General features: G+C 33.1%; 1 protein-coding gene across 1 annotated transcript in view; it reads right to left on the bottom strand.

Annotated features, from left to right (window-relative positions):
- Window positions 1-20,940, bottom strand: part of LOC145694522 (TLC domain-containing protein 2-like) — a 152,148-nt gene that overhangs the window by 58,216 nt on the left and 72,992 nt on the right. The gene's annotated exons all lie outside the window — the stretch shown is intronic.

The following is a 20,940-nucleotide window of genomic DNA, read 5'->3' as shown; positions in this document are numbered from 1 at the left end:
TGCAATTGTTAGTGGTTCTTAGTGCGCCAACCCCTAACGTTAGTACTTTATTAGTGTAGGTGCTACAGGTACAATATCCTTGGAGGGCACGGTGAACTTGCGTCAACTTCAAGCACTAACAAAAAATTAATGCCATTCATTAGTGTATTGTTAGTGCTTCTAGAAAGCACTAAATGTTTGTATGGACTTTGATATTTCTGAAGTTGGTCCCCATCTAAAATCTTGAATAAATCCCAAAATATGGTAGCACTAACGTCAGTATTTAGTATTTTAAGTGCACTAACGATGCACTAACGATTGCCGTTAACTCTATGTTCCTATCTCTATTTGTATAGAATTTGAAATTACTGAAGTTGCCCATCCCACCGAAAATCTTGAATGAATTCCAAAATATGGTAGCACCAACGATAGTGCTTAGTACGTTTAAGTGCACTAACGAAGCACTAACGTTTGCCATTGACCCATGTTTCTATCCCTATTTGTATAGAATTTGATATTTTTGAAGTTGACAACCCCACCAAATTTTTTGAATAAATCTCAAAATATAGTAGCACTAACGTTAGTGCTTAATGCGTTTAAGTGTACTAATGATTGCCGTTAACACTATGTTTCTACCTTTATTTGTATAGAATTTGATATTTCTGAAGTTGCCCCCCCCCACCAAAAATCTTGAATAAATCCCAAAATATGATAGCACTAACGTTAGTGCTTAGTGCTTTTAAGTGCACTAACGATTGCCGTTAACTCTATGTTTCTATCTCTATTTGTATAGAATTTGATGTTTCTGAAGTTTGCCCCCCACTTTAAAACTCTTATACCTTCGTACCGGAAGTGGTACAAACGAAAATTTTTGCGGTACATTCCGGCACAAACGTAGCACAAACGATTGGCATAGGTTTTGTTTTAAAATTCCAAGTTTGGAGGCTGCCGTTTCTCCAGCCCCCCCCCCCACTTTAAAACCCTTATAACTTCGTACCGGAAGTGGTACAAACGAAAATTTTTGCTGTACATTCCGGCACAAACGTAGCACAAACGATTGCCATAGGTTTTGTTTCGAAATTCCAAGTTTGGAGGCTGCCGTTTCTCCAGCCCCCCCACTTTAAAACCCTTATAACTTCGTACCGGAAGTGGTACAAACGAAAATTTTTGCGGTACATTCCGGCACAAACGTAGCACAAACGATTGCCATAGGTTTTGTTTCGAAATTCCAAGTGGAGGCTGCCGTTTCTCCAGCCCCCCCACTTTAAAACCCTTATAACTTCGTACCGGAAGTGGTACAAACGAAAATTTTTGCGGTACATTCCGGCACAAACGTAGCACAAACGATTGCCAAAGGTTTTGTTTCGAAATTCCAAGTTTGGAGGCTGCCGTTTCTCCAGCCCCCCCACTTTAAAACCCTTATAACTTCGTACCGGAAGTGGTACAAACGAAAATTTTTGCGGTACATTCCGGCACAAACGTAGCACAAACGATTGCCATAGGTTTTGTTTTAAAATTCCTAGGTGGGGGGGCTGCCGTTTCCCCAGTCCCCCCACTTTAAATCCCTTATAACTTCGTACCGGATGTGGTACAAACGAAAATTTTTGCGGTACATTCCGGCACAAACGTAGCACAAACGATTGCCATAGGTTTCGTTGTGAAATTCCAAGGTGGGGGGCTGGCGAAATGCACCTATTTTTTTCTTCTCTAGTTTGTCATCCGTGTTTCATTTCTAAGAGCTTTTAGTACTCTAGCTTCTAACGCAAAAGTTAAACTTGCCTGTTTTTCTATTTATTCGTCAAAGCGTACGTTTTTCAATATACGGTATCCGTCAAACCCTACTTCCACATTTCTGTTATACTGTAGCTGTGAAGTGATTTAGCAATAATTTTCCGGACACAACCTTGAATACCAATTTATACAAATAATCAGTAGCGGATTTAGAAAAGTACTTTAGGAGGGTTTTTTCTGATTGTTTCGTTTCCTAAAAAGTCCTAATTTTATTTGGGGGGTGCTTGAAGTTTATGAGTACAGGCATAACTAATATTTCGTTTCGTTTACATGTTTAGCAATAATCTTCCGGATACAACTTTAAAAATCATTTTATACTGAGAATCAGTGGCGGATTTAGAAAAGTATTTTGGGAAGGGTTTTTCTTACTAATGTTTAGTTTTTTTTTTTAACATTCGTAATTTTTATTTGACGGGAGCTTAAAGTTTATAAGTAAAGGCATAAATAATAGATATTTCCTTTGTTGCAGACATTCCGTAACTTTCGGGAACGGGCTTCAGTCCGAAAGACCGCCCCCCTAACCTTCGCAAAACCATCACTGCTGGTAATTAGTAATAATAACGATTTAAAAACAATAAAAAAGGAAGTCGCCCAACTCACAGTACACGCACTATTTCTACATTCACAAATGGAATGAAGAAAAGCTTTGTCAGAATGGTCGAATGCTGGTTGAATCCCGGACTTCCCGATAGAAGCGCAAAAGCTAATCACTCAGTCATGTTTGTTGTGCAGTTGTATTTAGCTTAACTTAAATATATTCCGTAGTCCTTTTTTTGGGGGGGGGGAGTTCCGTAATGATATGTTGAATCCCTCTTGTTAAAAATTCAGAAAACTTGAGGATTGGGTAAACTGTGATGGTGGTTCTATAAAACTTAACTGTAGAATTTCAAGAATATACAGAACCAAAAGCTCTAGATGTGCAGCCTTTAAGTGTATCATATAAATCTAAGTATTTCTCTTATGTTTTATTTTAATTTTATTTTGTTTCAAAAAGAGGGTATGGAATAGTTTGAAGTAAAAATACTACATACTATTTTGCTAGTTATTTGTGTATTCTTTTAAAAGAAGTGTTTACTTTTAGGGTTGGCTGGTTTACACCAACTTTTTTTTTAATAACTGGTTTAAACCACAAAAATAAAAAGAATAAAAAATGCGAATCGTGTGAACTTCGTGGTGACGTTTCCAGATATCAAACCACCTGCAATAGTTTTATTTCCCTTTCACCTTTTAATCAAGGTGTCCCATGTTCAATTCTCGGTCGAACCACAAACCTTCTTTCATGCGTAACCCAAGTAGCGGTTCGGATGTCAATTTAAGCGAAAGTCTTCTCCTTGATAACCTCGGCATTTCGTAAGGATATTAAAGCCTAAACATACGAAACAAACCAAATTGTATATTTCTGCATGCCTAAATGCCTGTTGTTTTATAAAGAAGCCAAGATTGCTTAAATATATTGATAGGAATTGGCAAAATTTATCGATTGCCTACGTAGCTTCCAACATTAGCTTGGATTGGACTTTCAATGATATCTACAAACTAAATTTGTAATATAATACCTCAGTTTTAGCGTACTGATTATGGTACGTTGACCTTTAAATTTTACATGCAAAGCAATAACAGGATTTTCCCGTTATTGTCTTACATTTCAAGTAATGACGGGATTTTCCCAATGGCTAGGGCGGGAGATTCTCAATTTAAGAAATTTACTGACCGGACTTCTTTAAGCTTATGGGAGTTCTTTCGGCATAACCCCGCTGTTGCATAATAACACCAAGGCGAAACAAACTTATTTCTGTGAATATGTAATATAAATACATAAAGCAAAAAATCTAAATCAAAAAAGCCTGGTTTAAACATCCCCCAAAAAACGGGTTTTTGGCATTTTCAAAAACAACCATGGTTCTTGCCAACTCTGCTTACTTTTGTATATATCGGAGGTTAAAAAATTCTGATTATATACATTGGTTAATCCTGTGGAATTCATAATATAAATATGTTGAAGAAAAATTGTTTGAAATATCTTTTCGACATTCATAGTTTATTTTCGATGTTTTATATTATTATCAGCATCAACCACTAATTAAATAATTTTTTGTGTTATAGAGAAGCGATACAAAGTCTGTTTTATCAATTTAAAGCAGTATTTTGAAAAAAGCCCAAAATTTCCCAAGCAAAAAAGCGAAGCAGAAAAAACCGTGTTTTTTCCCAAAAAAGCCGTTTTTTTTTTTCGAGCCCTTGCATCTCTATTTAAAACACAGCAACGCACCACTGGGTAATGATTTGATGATAATATATTTCATTAAGTAAAAGGATGTTTCATTTTTGAGACTTTTTAATTTTTATTTAAGATTGATGTAAAGGGATAAGCTTTGCCGATAGATGTCACTACAGTCTTCGTATCGCTCTTATGTAGTTTTTACCTTTTACGAAACTTCAAGATTTCTCTTACAAGTTTCTGCCTTGAGACAAGGAACAAGGACAATTTTTTAGACAAGGAACTTCATAACCTATCGAAGGCAACAATCCGTGCCGATTTTTTATTTACAATTTCCTTTATTGTTGAAACAGTTATACTGTTAAAGATTTAGATATCAATTTCAACAATCAAGCCATTTCAACAATGAAGAAAATTGTAAATAAAAAATCGGCACGGATTGTTGCCTTCGACAGGTTATGAAGTTTCTTCTCTCAAAATTTGAAGTCTCTAGGCTGAAATTTGTAAGAGAAATTTCGTGAAAGGTAAAAAAAAAGTTTAAAGAGATACGAAGACTGTAGTGACATCTATCTGCAAAACTTGTCTCTTTAAACTAACCTTAAGAAACTGTTCAGAAAAGGCTCCCAGTCATGTGAAAGCTCTGTGCTCATAACAACTTGAAAATATGATGGGTTTTTCCTCCCCAACATCATTGCAGTTAGATAAGGTTTATGATGAATTAGCATCACCTCCTTTTGTAAACTTTTCTTTCCGTTCATAGCAAAGTGTCGGTCGCACTGAGAAAAACTACGCCCTCTGACCGGAAAAGGTTGAAGTACATTCATTTTATAAACTCTTGCAAACCGAAGAGTAAACTTTGGGATCAGAAAATTTCTATTTTGGTCATCTGACATCAAAAAGCATGGCATTGTCAACTTGAAACAAAAGTTTTTGAGGTATTGAAATGAAATTGGCATCACTGAACCTTTAGACACAGGAGAACAAGGATATGCAATCTGCGTTAAAAAAAAAAAAAAAAAAAAAATGTACCATTTTACGTCGACTGCCTCAATTAAAAAGATTTTTTGTATGTTAGTAGCAAGGTCGATCGACCTTAGATGACCTTCAAAAAGTTAAGATAAGGTGAAACAAATCCTCAACTGAAATTTACAGAAAAAACAGCTCGTTTCTACTTTACGCTGCACCACTAGCAATAAATTCAGCCGGACGAATAGTGAAACCCTAAAGATAACTATCTTCGAAGATAAACTTGCAACACAAAGGAAACATTACTCAACTCAAAAGATGATTACAGTGCCTTACTGGTCTTGAAATTCCCATTGACTAATATGCAAATGTTGTCTGACGCAAGTCAAAATATTTTGCATTTCTCGATGACTTTAAACTGTAAAGAATATACAGTTTGTATGGCCTCTACCTAGCACTACTACATTTTAGCTGGAACTGCAACAGCTGTTCATCAGCAAGGTATACAGGAATCAAATAGTTCAAAGATTTGTCACACAGGTGGCGCTAGTATAAAAAGTAAAGCAATAACCACTCTCAGTTGGGGCAAAAAAAAAAAAAAAAAAATGTAAATAATAATTCTGGAAAACTTAATTGTTTCAACACTAGTTTGCGATTTCTTTTGGATGAAAAAGTTTTTTACAATGTCCTCAAAAGATAGCTTTGAAACTAATTGGGCGTTTACACTTGGTCGATTTAGTCGCACGACTAAATCGACTCGCTGCATTTGCCACTAAATCGAAGCAACTAGGCCGAATCAGATCGATGGATGTGTTCAATTATTTTAACCACAGAAAATAGAATGTCTTTCAATTCAGTTGCTAGTCGATTAGTCGCCTTCGATCAACAAGCGATTAAGTTGAAGTCCCGTTTACACGGTCGATTAAGTTGAAAGTGACGTCAATTCAACTGAATCGAACGCAAATCGACTTAGTGTAAACACCCCATAACTTATGCTCCACGGATATGACTCAAGTTTTGTGAGTCGTTGATGTCCTGTTAAGTTTCTGGGGTATTTTTTTAATGATCTTTAGTTTGCTAAAACTCCTTTCCTTGCCTTATAGTAAAAATAAATATTTGCCCAGTTTTGCGCCCCCAATTCTGTGCCCGGAACACAAGCTCCATTTGCTCCTCCCTTAGTTATGTTACTAATGATCACACGCACAAGAGGAAACCACGCTAACGGTCTGGTTATAGGAAGCGCTCACAACAGGTTTCACAGTAATTCAATTCTCTAAGATATCTCCAGCACTACACTTCCCACAATTATTTCTCAGCTTGCGCCAAGTGATCTTTGTGGTGCAGAAACACCGTATACAGGGGCGTACGCAGGGGGGTGGGGATTTCTACTTTTCTGTAAATTTAGCCTAATTTTAGGAATTTTAATATAAAATACCCTTATAATGAGTTTGGACCCCTCCCGAAATAAATTCCTGCGTACGCTACTGACCGTATATCGGTGGGTTCTTCCGTTTCCTCTCCTTTTCTTTATTCTACCGTTATCATTACAAACCTTTCTTTTTTTTAATTTAAATAATTCAATCTGCGTATATATTAAAATGTTACGTTTATAGCGACCAATTCCTTTCGACAATGAGATCTCAGATACCACACGCCCTAGAACCGCCAAATATTGTGCAATTTGCCAGTTCTATTGATATTTTCTTTAAATGTTATTTTTCTAACCAGTGTTTTATGGGTCGATTTTAGCCTGTAAGATTAGGATTTAAGACGTTGCTATAGTTGATACCCTTATGCTAAGCGCCTGAATTACTAAAAATAATACAAAATTTATCGTGCTTCTTTTGCTTGTTTTTCATAACTGAAAGGAGATAATGAAATGAAACTTACCACAATCACAGACAATGTTATTCTACAACAGAAAATATGAACCTGAAGAAACTTCAGTGTTGCCATCCATAGAAATTACAGTGCTGCCAGAATAACAATTCCCCAAATCCAAGTTAAGACAGCGACTAGAGAAACGAACTCAACTGTATTTGATTACTTATGTTGTCTTTGTATCCTGAATTACACTTTAATAATAGTTATATTTAGTTTGTAATAAACACAATAGTTTTAACATACAGTTATTAAAACTAAATTATAATGTTATTTAAAAAGTAGTTCACATGAAACCAAAACAACATGATACGTAATCAAACGCAGTTAAGTTCGTTTCTCTAGTCGCTGCAGTAACTTAGATTGTGAGGAGTTGTTATTCTGGCAACACTGAAAATTCTTCAGGTTCATATTTTCAATTGTAGAATAACATTATCTATGATTGTGGTAAGTTGCATTTCATTACCTCCTTTCACTTACGAAAAACAAGCAAAAGAAAAATTGTAAAGTTTGTATTATTTTTCGTAAGTCAGGCTCTTAAGGCAATCAGTGGAAGTGCTACGTACGGGGAGCAGGTTGTCAGACATTACAGGCACTTTGTTTTATTCTAAATGGCAAAATATATTTCACGTTGACAACTTCAACAGCCTGCCGAGCCGCAATGAGGCATACTTGGATATGACTTAAAAGAGAGGAAGTAGGAACGAGATTAGCGCAGACCTAATACTTACAAACTGCTCTTGAATGGAATACAATATCGTCAAAAATATACATTAAGCCGTTTTCGCAGGATATGTAGTTAGTCTCAGGGTATGAGTTGCAGCGTATCAGATCGAACGTCATTTGACAGCTGACAGATGAAGCCAGTAAACGTCCAAGAAGTGTTAGAACTCTTAGAATCAGACGGAAGGTATTGTGAAGTGCAAATGCGTGCACTTTCCGCAAAACGGCAACAATTTACAATATTATTTCGGTCAAAGTGCAAATACTAAGCAGGCATTTGAAGAAATTTGAGCTGTTTATGGGTAAGATAATTATCAAAACCGAGTCAAAAGATAGTTCAGTTTTTTTTTTTTTTTTTTTTTTTTAAGTTTCAATGTACAAGTTGGTCTTCGTGGTGGGAGACTAATCACAGAAAAACAAGGTGATATTCTGGCAGAATTCGAGCAAGACCGGTATGACATTGCTAATAACCTAAAATCCATCACCAAACGGTGATAAACCATTTAGAGAAAGCCGGATATAACAGGGCGTCTACTAAAATTCCAAAATGAAATTTCGTACCTTTTTCGTGACCTTTTCTTTACCAAACCATAAAATTTCTTAACATTCAAAAACTAATATCAGTACCTACATTCTTTTAGCGCTTATCTTTAATTCATCTCTACTTTCAAAGGCTGTTCCTCGAGCGATAAAAACCTGCCGCCTTATGCAGAGTCGTTTTGACATATGATTAGTGTCATATTAAAGGACTGACTACTGCAGGAAATATATGTTAGTCGAACTCTCTAGTGTGGCGCTAATCACGCGTCACAACGACTCTGCATAAGGCCCTTGGTGTCTTCTCACATCACTTTCAGTATATTCATTATATATTGTCTGTTTTGTTTGGTAAGTAACCAACAGCAAACTCTCACAAATCCAATTATCTTAAAATTACGAATCTAAATACACATGATGTACGTACACTCATGTCCAAAATGATTGTCGCATATCTATATCTGTCTTCTTGTAATTATATAATTTGATTATGATTTTGCAGGGTACTTTTAATATTGATACTGTGTATATAATCGTGAAATGCATATTTGTGGTAAATTTCATAGGAAAAAAAAATATAAATACGAAAATTAAAATGACTAAAACAAAATGTTGCTAAATGAACAAGAAAGTTTTATTTTCGTTTTATTGTTCTTATTTACTGCTCTTTTGACATGAATTTTACCACATACGTGTCTTTGCCGACTATACAATTACTAACATTATAAGAAATACCGGGCGAATTCGTTATCAAATTATATTCCTATAACAACATATTTATAGACATGCGACAACAATTTTGGACATGAGTGTACTATATTGATAAATCCTTAGCAATCCTTTAAAACGTCACACAGTTTGTAAATAGTTACTGATGAATTATATCTATCCTATCTTTTTTTTTTTTTTTTTTTTTTTGAGCTTTATCGATTTTCTGAAGTGTTTCAACTTCCTCTTCGGTGCGTTGTAACAATCTCCATTTCTTCTTCTTCTTCAACTCTTTACGGCATTCTGCTTCCATCTTGATTTTGTCTTTCATGTTCCTCATTGTATTTTTCATGCATGAGATAGAACCGTGCTTTGCTTGCGATTTGATATCGTCTAAAATCGACCAGAGTCATTTTTGTCGGTGAATTTTGACGTTTTATACAACAAAACTTTCCAGTCACTACTTAGGCCTATATTTGTACAGATTTTAAAAAAAAAATCGTGACCCAAAAGCTAAATTTCTTGACTTTCATGACCGTTTTCTGATTTCGTAACTTTCGTGACCGATAGACACCCTGTATAAGAAGTAACTTGATGTTTTGGTGCTACATGATCTGACTCAAAAATATTTACTCGATCAAATTTCTATCTGCGAATCTCTTCTCAAACGTAACGAGCTCGAGCCATTTCTGAAACGGTCAAACATGGGTGATGAAAAATGGATAACCTACAACAACAATGTGTTACAAAGATCTTTGGTCAAAGCGACAAGAAGCTCCACACTCTTCCACAAAGTCCACACTGATGCCTAGGAAAGTTATGTTGTGTGTTTGGTGTTTCGTTCATTATTATTGTTACCACCTTCTTAGCCTGGGAACATAATGTGGGACGTTATATATATATATAAAAAAAAAGTAACTATAATCATAGGCGCACTTTTAAGTTTCTCAATGGGTGCTCAAGCTTCAGCACTTACGTCTCATATTATTTTTGGGGGGCGTGGTGGCTCAGTGGTAGAGAGTTCATCTCCGATGGGTGGGGTCCCTGGTCCGATCCCAGCTCGCGCCGCATGGACTTTGTGGTGGACAAACACCGTGCTCGTGGGTTTTCACGGGGTTCTCCCGTTTCCTCCCACCTTCTTCATTCCACCATTTCACTCATTTCTCATCATCGCCGTCTCCTTTAGCCTAACCGGCATAAGCGTGGGATGTAAAACTTAAAGATTTTATTTTCATATTATTTTTTAGTAGTCCAATAGACAAGTGGTTTCTATTTCTGAGTCACCTAAAAGATAATAAAGAACTGCTGAAATAAAATGAACCGTGAAATTGCTTTTAAATTGCAATATATATATATATATATATATATATATATATATATATATATATATATATATATATATATATATATATATATATATATATATATATATATATATAAGCACGATTTCCTGAACTCTATTGAACAAAAATGTTAATGTTTATGAATTTCGAACGTCTTTAGCAATGATGGTCAATGTATAAAAAATATTAAAATAATAATGATTACAATCAAACCTTTAGAACATTTGAGGATAATCTGCACGAAAATAGAAAATGATTCAACTGTCTTGTAACTTATGTAAATGTATTTTACGTACATTTTTAAAAACACAAAATACTTAATCATATTCCAAGTTCTTTAAAGAAATAACTATACACGATCACATTCACACAATTATACACAATTATCATCATCGTTGTAATGTTATATCGCTCAATCCTCGATTCGCCGTAAACCTGAAGTCAAAAATAGGTATAGCATCCGTACCTGAAATTTAACCTGGCCTAGTGTACAGCACTCACCTCTGGTGCGTGGAATTCATAGTTCGATCCGTAACTCTCGTTAAGTAGACTTTGTGGTGGACAAACGCCGTGTCCGTGAGGTTTTCTCAGCGTTCTCCCGTTTCCTTCAACATTAGTCATTCCACCATTCTATTCATTTCTCATCATCACCGTCTCCTTTAACCTAGCTGGCATAAATGTGGGACGTAAAACTGAAAGATTTCATTTCACTTTAAGTGGGGTCATACGCACTGTAGCTTTATTTATTTATTTATTTATTCACTGCGTGAAAATGTAATTTTAAAGTTAATTTCAACACATAAATTCAATGAATGCTCAGCACCCATTAAAAACATCCAATGGGTGCTTGAGTCCCGCAGCACCCATGTAGTCGGCGCCTATAACTATAGTGATCCTTACAACATTCTAATAACAATGGTCGGTCCCCTCTTGATTAAGATTTGAGATGGTCTGTTCTAAGTAATTATAACAACTAGCTGAAGCTTGTGCTCTCTACACAGTGCATCATTTACAAATGAGCATGAATCTCTTTGTCACCATGATTCCCTTTACAGACACAAGTGAAGGATATCTTGATAAAAATCGGCAAGCAGTACCATAAAGGGGAGATTTTTTTCAATATCTCGCAGACTTGAGCCTTATTTCCGATTGGAGTTTCTAATTCATGTATGATCAGTGTTTTCTTTCGTCTTGCATATGTTATGTAATAAGCAACTACATTACACACACTTAATTAATTATAATATCAGTGAAGTAGTGGTTGACGTACTTCTACACCCGAAAGCTGGAATGTTAGCGGTACTTTACGTAATAATGATGTTCTAACATGTTTCCTTAATGGATGTTGTCAAACGGATTGGTAGGTCATTAGGGGTTGATGACATGGATTTGGAAAGTTGTTATATTTCTGTTTTTAGTTGTGCTGACATGTAAAAGGTCGTGTCCTCTTTTTAGAGACTTTATACTGGGTATTTTTAAAAATAATAATAATAATGGAAATTTGAATTAAATCTGTTGATACGTCATTTTGAGAGAATATTTTATTCGTTCACATGTATAACATGTTGAACAATATGTGATAGAATAAAAAAGATTACACGAACAATATACATTTAACGGTTCGATTTCTATGAAATCTCATAAAGTGGTAGGAAATTGTTTTATTTGTTAAAAAACAATATGTGAGAGAGAATAAAAGATTACACGAACAATATGTGAGAGAGAGAGAATAAAAGATTACACGAACAATATGTGAGAGAGAATAAAAGATTACACGAACAATATGTGAGAGAGAGAATAAAAGATTACACGTGCAATATACATTTAACGATTCGATTTTTATTAATTTAACCTCTTGTAATAAATTTACTCGAGAAATATACATTTTAACGGTTCGATTTTTATGAAATCTCATAAAGTGGGAGGAAACCATTTTATTAGAAGGTAAGAACACTTATAATGTGTGATACGCATTGGAATCGAACCCGGGACCCTTATTATTGGAGCTGAATACTGTATGATGGGAGGGAAATATTTATTCATACGTGACTTTTTTAATTTGTTGGTTTGTATGCATAGCATACTCCTAAAAGCAACTATGTTGTGAACGTGGTAAAACTTCGTGTACGGTATGATACACTATGATGGTACATATACAGAGCGTGGATTCCGTACGTCTGTTGCTGATGAACTTAAGACATGAACTGAACTTTTCGCGCGCTTTTGGAAAACCGGTTGGGTAAGAGTGATGATGTGTGCTTGCTAAAACTGGAATTTTAATACAAAGGAAGACCGTTGACACGTTTGGTAAACATTACAGAATACCGCCAGACTGATAGAAATAACTTTGGCGCCGCGGTAGGTGAACAAAAGGAAGATTGCGGACGTGGGAAATATACATCACAAATTGGGGACAGACAGACCAATAGAAATAACTTTGGTATCGTGGTAGATGAACAAAAGACATTGTCGGTGAAAACATAAAAGAAAGATTGCACATGTAAAACATCAGAAATTGTGGACAAACTAATAGAAATAACTTTGGCGATGTCGGTGAAAACATAAAAGAAAGTTTGGGCACGCGGAAGATAAACATCACAGGTTGGAGACAGACTAATAAAAAACAAGTTTTATGATAGTTTGTTAATAATGAATACAAAGAAAGTTTTACATTACGAATGGTAAAACATATGAGGTTATTGAACGCGAATGCAAAAGAACATTCACCTATTGAATGATGATCATGTTGAAACATGAAGGGGTGTTAAATACGATTGCAATAGAAGATTGTTATATTATTGTAATAATAATGAATGAATGAATGCAAATACAAAGATAGTTTGTGGCATCCGTTATTTTACGTGGACAACATGCTGGTGTATGTAGGGACATGAATAATAATAGAAGTTGTAAATAACAGATTTTATTTTAAAAGCATGTAAACTATTTATTTATTTACACGTGATGTATCTAAATCTACACATAGATGACAGATGATTAAATAGTACGCCTTATGAATACCGTTGTAAAATGTGTGGAATGATTTTACCAAAGTGAAAATACCAAATGTTGATATTTTAAAAGATTATATGAGAACATGTTTGCTATTTCTATATTTATAAAAATTCCATAGAGAATTGGAAAAGTATATGTGAAAATATTTTAATTGGCGTGGTAGGACTGTTTGAAAAAATGTTTAAAGTACCACGTGATATGATGTTATCGATAAAGTTTTCCTTATATACTGGGTATGATGAGAAGACTAGCATAGTATCATCATGGATTCGTCTGGCAGTATAGTACAACGAGAAATTCAACTTTGCAACGAAGTAGATTGGGATTCTACATTTGACTTTGTAGAATCTCCAAGGAAAAAGTTTAAAACTGCGAGAGATTTACCAGATATATTTATTGACGAGGAAACTCAGTATTTTTCTCCAGCTTCACCAGTATCCTCAGAAATTATTATAGAGGAAGAAATTATTGACTTAAGAGAAGATCCAGTATTAATCCCATCATCTCCTGTTGGAGTGAGGACATCTTTACCAACACTTCCAGCATCCTCGTCATTATTAGGAGTAAAAAACATTCAACCAACATCTTTAAAATGGATACTAGATAGTAAAGAAGAAGAAGAAGAAGAAAGAACACCATCACCTGATTTATTTACTGAAGAAGAGGAAGAAGAAAGAACACCATCACCTGATTTATTTATTGAAGAAGAGGAACTGGATGGAGAAGAAGAAGAAAGAACACCATCACCTGATTTATTTACTGAAGAAGAGGAAGAAGAAATTTTGCGCTTATTTGACGAACTGGACGAGTGTAAACCTGACACACCACATGCAAGTGTTACACCTTCACCAGCACCACCATCACCACCATCACAAACGGAGCCCTTAGACTTATCAATGAAGAAGAAGAACGAAGAAGAAGAAGAAGAAAAGTGTAAGTGTACACAAGTGTTTGTGGATGAAAAGTGTATTAAAAACACTATTTTAAATTGGAACCCTAATTGTGTATTATTATGTGAGGGTTGTTTTTTTGACTGTCCGCAACAAATGTCTCACCGCTGCCTTTTTATGGACATTGAAGCTTTAGAAACAGAGACATGGTTAATTTTTATTAAAGAAAATGTGAGAAAAGAACTTTATAACATATTTCGAAACTCACATAGAATGTGTGTAAATACAATCATATTTGAAGAAGAATATTTCAAATTAATAAGAAACCCAAGATATTTGAATGAATTAGTAGATATTCTACTGTCAAAGAATAAGAAATATTAATTTTCGGTGATTCTGTATATATATATATTGTCTAACTTTTATGTAATATTATTATTTTGCTTGTATATTATTTTGATTGTATATTATTATTATTTTGCTTGTATATTATTATTTTCCTTGTATATTATTTGCTTGTATATTATTATTATTTTGATTGTATATATTATTATTATTATTATTATTATTATTATTTGCTTGTATATTATTTTGCTTGTATATATAATATAATATAATATTACCGAAATAAATATATACGAATTTCATTTCTTGATTCTTATTTAATATTAAAACTTTCCTAAATAAAAGGTATTATTGACATTTTACAAGGTGAAACTCCTTTATGCTTTTTTCGTTTACTTTTTTGGAAAATCGTTTAAAATTGGTATTTGATGAGTGTTTTATATATATATTTTTTTTTACTAATACTTTGAAGTATTTAAAAGTTTGATGAGTATTTTACATTGACAAGTTTGCGATTTTTGAAAACATAGTTTCTTGTAGTTGCTCTTATGAGTTTCCATAGGAATTTAAATGTTCGCAGCGTAGCTGCTTTTACGACTTTCTAATTTTCAAACGAGTGTTATTTTAAATAACACGAACGAATAAAATAATCGCAGCATAGCTGCTCTAGCGAGTTTGCTTCGCAAACAAACCAATAAAATATTTAAAAAACGAGCTTAGTATTTTCGAAATTATTTGTAGATTCACAGGGTACCTGTTCTTAGGAGTTTGCTTCGCAAACGACCCAATAAATAAGTTGAATTTGCTAAGCAAATGAACCAATAAAGTAAAATAACACGAACGAATAAAATAATCACACTGTAAGTGTTCTGGCATACGAACCAATTTTAATAACGAGTGTTATTTTAAATAACACGATCCAATAAATAAAAAAAGAAGCGAAATAATAAAAAAGATACGAACCAATAAAAATAAGAAGCGAAATAATGAAAAAAATAAGATTTTTTTCTAAGTTCACATGAAGTGTTCGAGTAATTTATTACGAGCTTTTTAATATTTCGCAGCGTAGCTGCTCTTAGGAGTTTCCATAGGAATTTAAATGTTCGCAGCGTAGCTGCTCTGAGCTTGTGTACCAAGCAATCGGTAAAAGATACGAACCAATAAAAAAAAATAAGAAGTGATTGAACAAAATTAAAAGTGAAAATGTAATTTTCAAAAAATTTTTAGAAATTCAAGTTACGAAAATGAAAATGCAAGTTGTCAAAATGAAAATGCAAGTTGTCAAAATGAAAATGCAAGTTGTCAAAATGAAAATGCAAGTTGTGAAAATTCAAAACCGTAAACTAAAAAATGTGAAAAGTTTTTTTTTTTTTTTCACATGCATGCAATATAAAATGCACAAACAAATTTTATGTAGGCGAATCATAACATACGGATTTTTGTTAAAGTTCTAATTTCATGAAAAAAAATTTTTTTAAAGAATTTTTCCCTACGTATAAATTGTAAGTCATATTTGAAACATAGTTTACTTTTACACTGTAAGTGTATTGAAAAAAAATTTTCGCGTTGAAGTAAAATATATAAGATGTGTAAGGAAATAAATAAAACATGTAATATAAAATGAGAAAAAAATTTTATTTACAAATTTCAATAATATATATATAGTTTACATACAGATACATTCCTTGATATATTGTTTAATACAATCTATATTTATATTAGTATATGCACAATTACATACTGGCCAATTTATTGCTGAAAGTCTTTTATCACTTGCTTTTGTTAATTTATACACATTGTTTTTATTATTATTATTTTGTAATTGATTAACAGAAGAGTTTTTGTTTTCCATTATTACTATTTCTTATGCATATTATAATGTAAATCTTTTACTAAGAATAACTCTGTAATTAACTGAATGTTATCTTTGTTTAATAAAATGTTATATAATGTCCATGTAAATTCCCAATCATCAATTTCAGTATCACAATGCACTCTTGCAAATTCTTCATATAAATCATCAAAAGTTTGTCCGTTTACCATTGTACGCCATGCATTATAACATAACATATTATAGTCCGAAGTAATACAATCGTGTTCTTCTATTTTGCTCCTGTTTTGAAAACACCCATAACACAAAAGTTCTCGTGGTGGTTTCCAACGGTCAATACACATTAATACACATTGTTCTTTTATAGAAAAAGAAGAACATTGATATTCGCAATTGTCGTATGTCTTTAGGAAACGACATTGGTACTCACAGTCTGGATTGTTGATACACATCTTTATCGTGCTCAAGATATGCTTCTCTTAAGTCAGAAATATGATAATCATTAAACGTTATTTCTTGATATGAATAATTAAATTTGTTTATAAGATGGGGAATAATGTTTACATCTATATATTTCACATGAATCTTTAGATATTGTTTTAATATTTGATCACGTGTTGATTTCTTGATTAGGAAATTCCACACAATAGTATTTAATTCTTCATCACTTTCACTCACACATTTATGATCAGTTTCTTTCTCACTACGATTTGCACAGCCTTCACAAAGTAATGGTTCAGAAAGTTTATATTTTTCTAGTAACTGTTTTACACAAACTTCATTTACTTCATTAGGAGTACAACCACACTTCACACCATTGAATATCAGAATATCATTAGAAATTGTATTTTGATTTACTACAACTTCCTCTTCAAAGGGTATTTCATTTGGATATCTGAAATTTCGTCTATACACAGTATCGTCTATGGTAATTTCCTGTGTTGGATAAATAATCCTATATTTTTCAGCGTCTTCTTCAGGAATGTCAGGATCATTTGGATGTACAAGAATAATTTTCTTTTGTTTTTCAAGTTGAAAACGTTTTTCACGTGGTGAAATGTATTTAGATTTTACACATTCACTTTGCAATAAAGAAAGATTGGTTTCAATTTCACCTTTTCGTTTCTTATTATTATAAGATGAAGAACCAAAATTTGTTTTTTGCTTTTTAACTGCGGAAACAGAATGCTTTTGACTGTACATTGTAACAACGTATCACTTCCTTTATATGATTTACTACATCTATACGCATGCGCGCTTTTATATTATATTGTGACATGCGCGAAGACCAAGTACAAGTATACATACACATCTGACATGCGCGAAGACCAAGTACAAGTATACATACGCATCTGACATGCGCAAAGACCAAGTACAAGTATACACATGTATCTGACATGCGTGAAAATTTAGCACGAGTATGCGCACGCATAGAATTTATATTGTTATGTCTAAATACATCGTGAAAAGAAATAGGTGTAATTATATAAAGTTTTTCATACCATTATTATATCATTAGAACATTTATATGTAATAATAGACATGTACGTGATTTGTTAGGGATGAAATTAATAATATTAACAATTTCATACTTTGTAACTCATTTACTAACACTTAGTGTTTGCTAAAGCAATCTTGGTACAAACGATATATATATTGAAAAATAAATAAATAAATAAATAAATAAATTATGATATCAGAGAAAACAAGATTGGATTTTATTTCATGTGCTTACAAACTTAGTAATTCAGATAGTTTGCTTAAAGACTATGTGAATTCTTTCCTTCAAATGAAGCAGGAATCTTCAGGATTTCCTGTTTGGTGCAAAACCAAAGGAGACAAACAAAAATACATTAAAGAGTATCATACCCACGAAGGCATAGAGTTAATGGAAAATAATATTGGATTGAACCCAGGATTGAGGTATATCTCCAAGATATTCCTCAACTCGCTTTATGGGAAATGTGGACAAAGAACGGACTTGTTGCAATTCATGATTGTTGACACATTGGAAAATTTTTGTATTATCTATGGGCACAACAATACGAAGTACAAAGCGTATTACCCATTGGAGATAAACATCTTATTCTTACGTATCACAATACAGAGAATAAGAATAAGCCCTGGAAATTTTCAAACGTTGTGCTTGCTTCGTTCATCACATCGTGGGCAAGACTTCGTCTTCATGACCTATTGACTGCTGTAGGTCCTGAAGCCATATTATATTGTGACACAGACAGCATTATGTTTATACAACAACGAAATAGAAAATCCAATCTTACAATCGGATCCTACTTGGGTGAACTAACCAACGAAGTAAAAGATGGGTGGGAAATAGACAAATTTATAGGATTTTTTATTATTATTATTTCAATAGAAGAATACATTATTTCGATTACAGATGACTTCTACAAGTGAAAACGAACTAACTCAAGTGGTAATCATGGCAAAACGTTTCGGATATGAAGCATCCGAAGTTGTTTACTACAGATGGAAAATGATAGTAGATAAATTTTATAGCAATGGGTGCATGTACGTAGTTTTGAGTAGAAACGATTTTTGGAAGTGTTTGGTAGATACTTATCATTCTAAGGGTGTGCGTGTACCCAATGAAAAACATTATTAAATGTTAACAGAGTTATTAAAACAATTTAAAGGAAGACAGGATGTTATTTTGACAAGCTGTGAAACCACTGCTGATATTTCTGATTTATATCGAACAGGGTTCTTTCGAGAGGATAATATAAAAAATCAGGCTTGTGAAAAAGTTCAAGCAGCTGACTTATTTGTTAAGGACAATGCTAAACTACTATTAGGCAAGCTTACCACGACCAAGTTCTCCTAGTTCTGGGGAACCTAAGAACTAAATTGTGTTTTTCAAGAAGTACCTAAGATAATGGATGCATCAGAATTTGAAATAGTAAAGAGTATATCAGAAACATATGTTTACTTTGGGTTAAAAGGGACAGAAATAACCATTAAGTGTATGGAATCGAAGATCCGGAAAAATATATACGAAATCTGTTTGATTTCGGAATGACTCATGCATTAAAGGATGTTGACAAGAACACCTATATAGGAATAACTATCGAGAGCACTACCTTAAACTTAAAACAATGTACACAACATGATGTCCTAAAAAGAAATTGAACCCTGATGTATTATTCCATACAGTTGAAAATGTTTTAAATAGTAACGAACATTTTCTTTTGGGAAAAAAGGTGGATTTTAAGATCCACATTGTTAATCCATGCAAGGGAAGATGTCGAACCCGTGGATCGACCAAATATGAGGAATATACAACTCTTTTGGAAAAGTGTACTATCCCATTAAACAAGGACATATAATGTCTTTCTAAGGCTATTATCCACGAAAAAGGTTAAGGCCAATCAAAAAATATGAATTGTATAAATTAAAAAACAATCCTGAGCGATTGTTGAAGCAGGCCAAGGATTTGTGTGATGATGCTAATGTTACTATTGGACATCAAAATGGATGTACTATTAATGATGTGAAAAATTTCAACAATACCTGACACCCAAATACCAAATCATTGTCTTTGAAAAGAAACTTAATAGTCGTGAATTTTATGGAATGTATCCTGGAATAAAGGGTAGTAAGCAAATATATTTACTGTACAAAGATAATTACTACCAATTAATAACTAGTGTACGTAAACTCTTGCTAGCCGAAGGCTTTTGCGATTATTATTGTTGCAAAAAAGTACAATAAAAAAAATCTCCGATTTTATTATTATTATTAGTATAAAGTCTTCATTTATTCATCAATATGAAGCTTGTATAAAGTCTTCATTTATTCAGCAATATGAAACATCTTTCATTAGTTTATATTGGTTTTTTACACAAGTTTTTTTTTTTTTAAAAAAATTTGTATTGTGTTAATTAGTTTTCAACTCATACACATAAATATTTGAAGAAATGTTTAGTATGATAGCACTGCACTGCACTACACAGTAAGTATTTTTTCTTAGATATTTACTTGAGTAAAATTTACTTGTAACGTTCACAGAAAAAAAAAAAGCATGGCAAATTGTGCCTTTTTTACAGTTTGTACATGTAATATACCTACAGAAGAGTAACATTTTCATCCATACGTCTTCATATTTTTTCAATCACAAACACTATCACTATCACTATCACGTTGGTTTTTATTCCAAATTAAGAATTTCTTAAAATCTTTCTGCAAAAATATTTCTATCAGTTGATTAACAAATGTATCATTATGAATGGCATCATCATATATATGAAAAAACTGTTCTAATTTATTAAAAGTATTGTCGTGCATTTTTTTGAAACGTATACCAAATTTCATTTTGTGTGTCCATATCCATAATAACACTTAGTACTTTTGTTTTCAATATATTTTTATGTAACAGAATGCAGTCATGGTTTATTGCGTCTTTCAATCCACGTGCACACCCACTGCAAAGAAGCATACTTCTTCTTTTAGATTCCCACATTTGAAAAGCATTTATTAAGCACTGAATGGTGATGTGAATATTATCGCAGAAACAAACCAATACGTTTTCAGCATTAGACATTTTTCAGTTCGACAGAGTAAACGAATTATATAATAGTTCTCAGCTTTCTTAGCAAACGAACGAATAAAATAATCACAACGTTGTTGCTTTTACGACTTTTTAATTTTAAATAACACTGTAAGTGTTCGAGTAATTTATTACGAGCTTTTTTAATA

The sequence above is a fragment of the Thermobia domestica genome, chromosome 9 (assembly GCF_964235325.1).
Source record: "Thermobia domestica chromosome 9, izTheDome1.hap1.1, whole genome shotgun sequence".
In the NCBI taxonomy this organism is placed as follows: Eukaryota; Metazoa; Arthropoda; class Insecta; order Zygentoma; family Lepismatidae; genus Thermobia; species Thermobia domestica.
The sequence above is the reverse complement of the archived record's forward strand: the minus strand, read 5'-3'. Positions and strand labels throughout refer to the sequence as shown.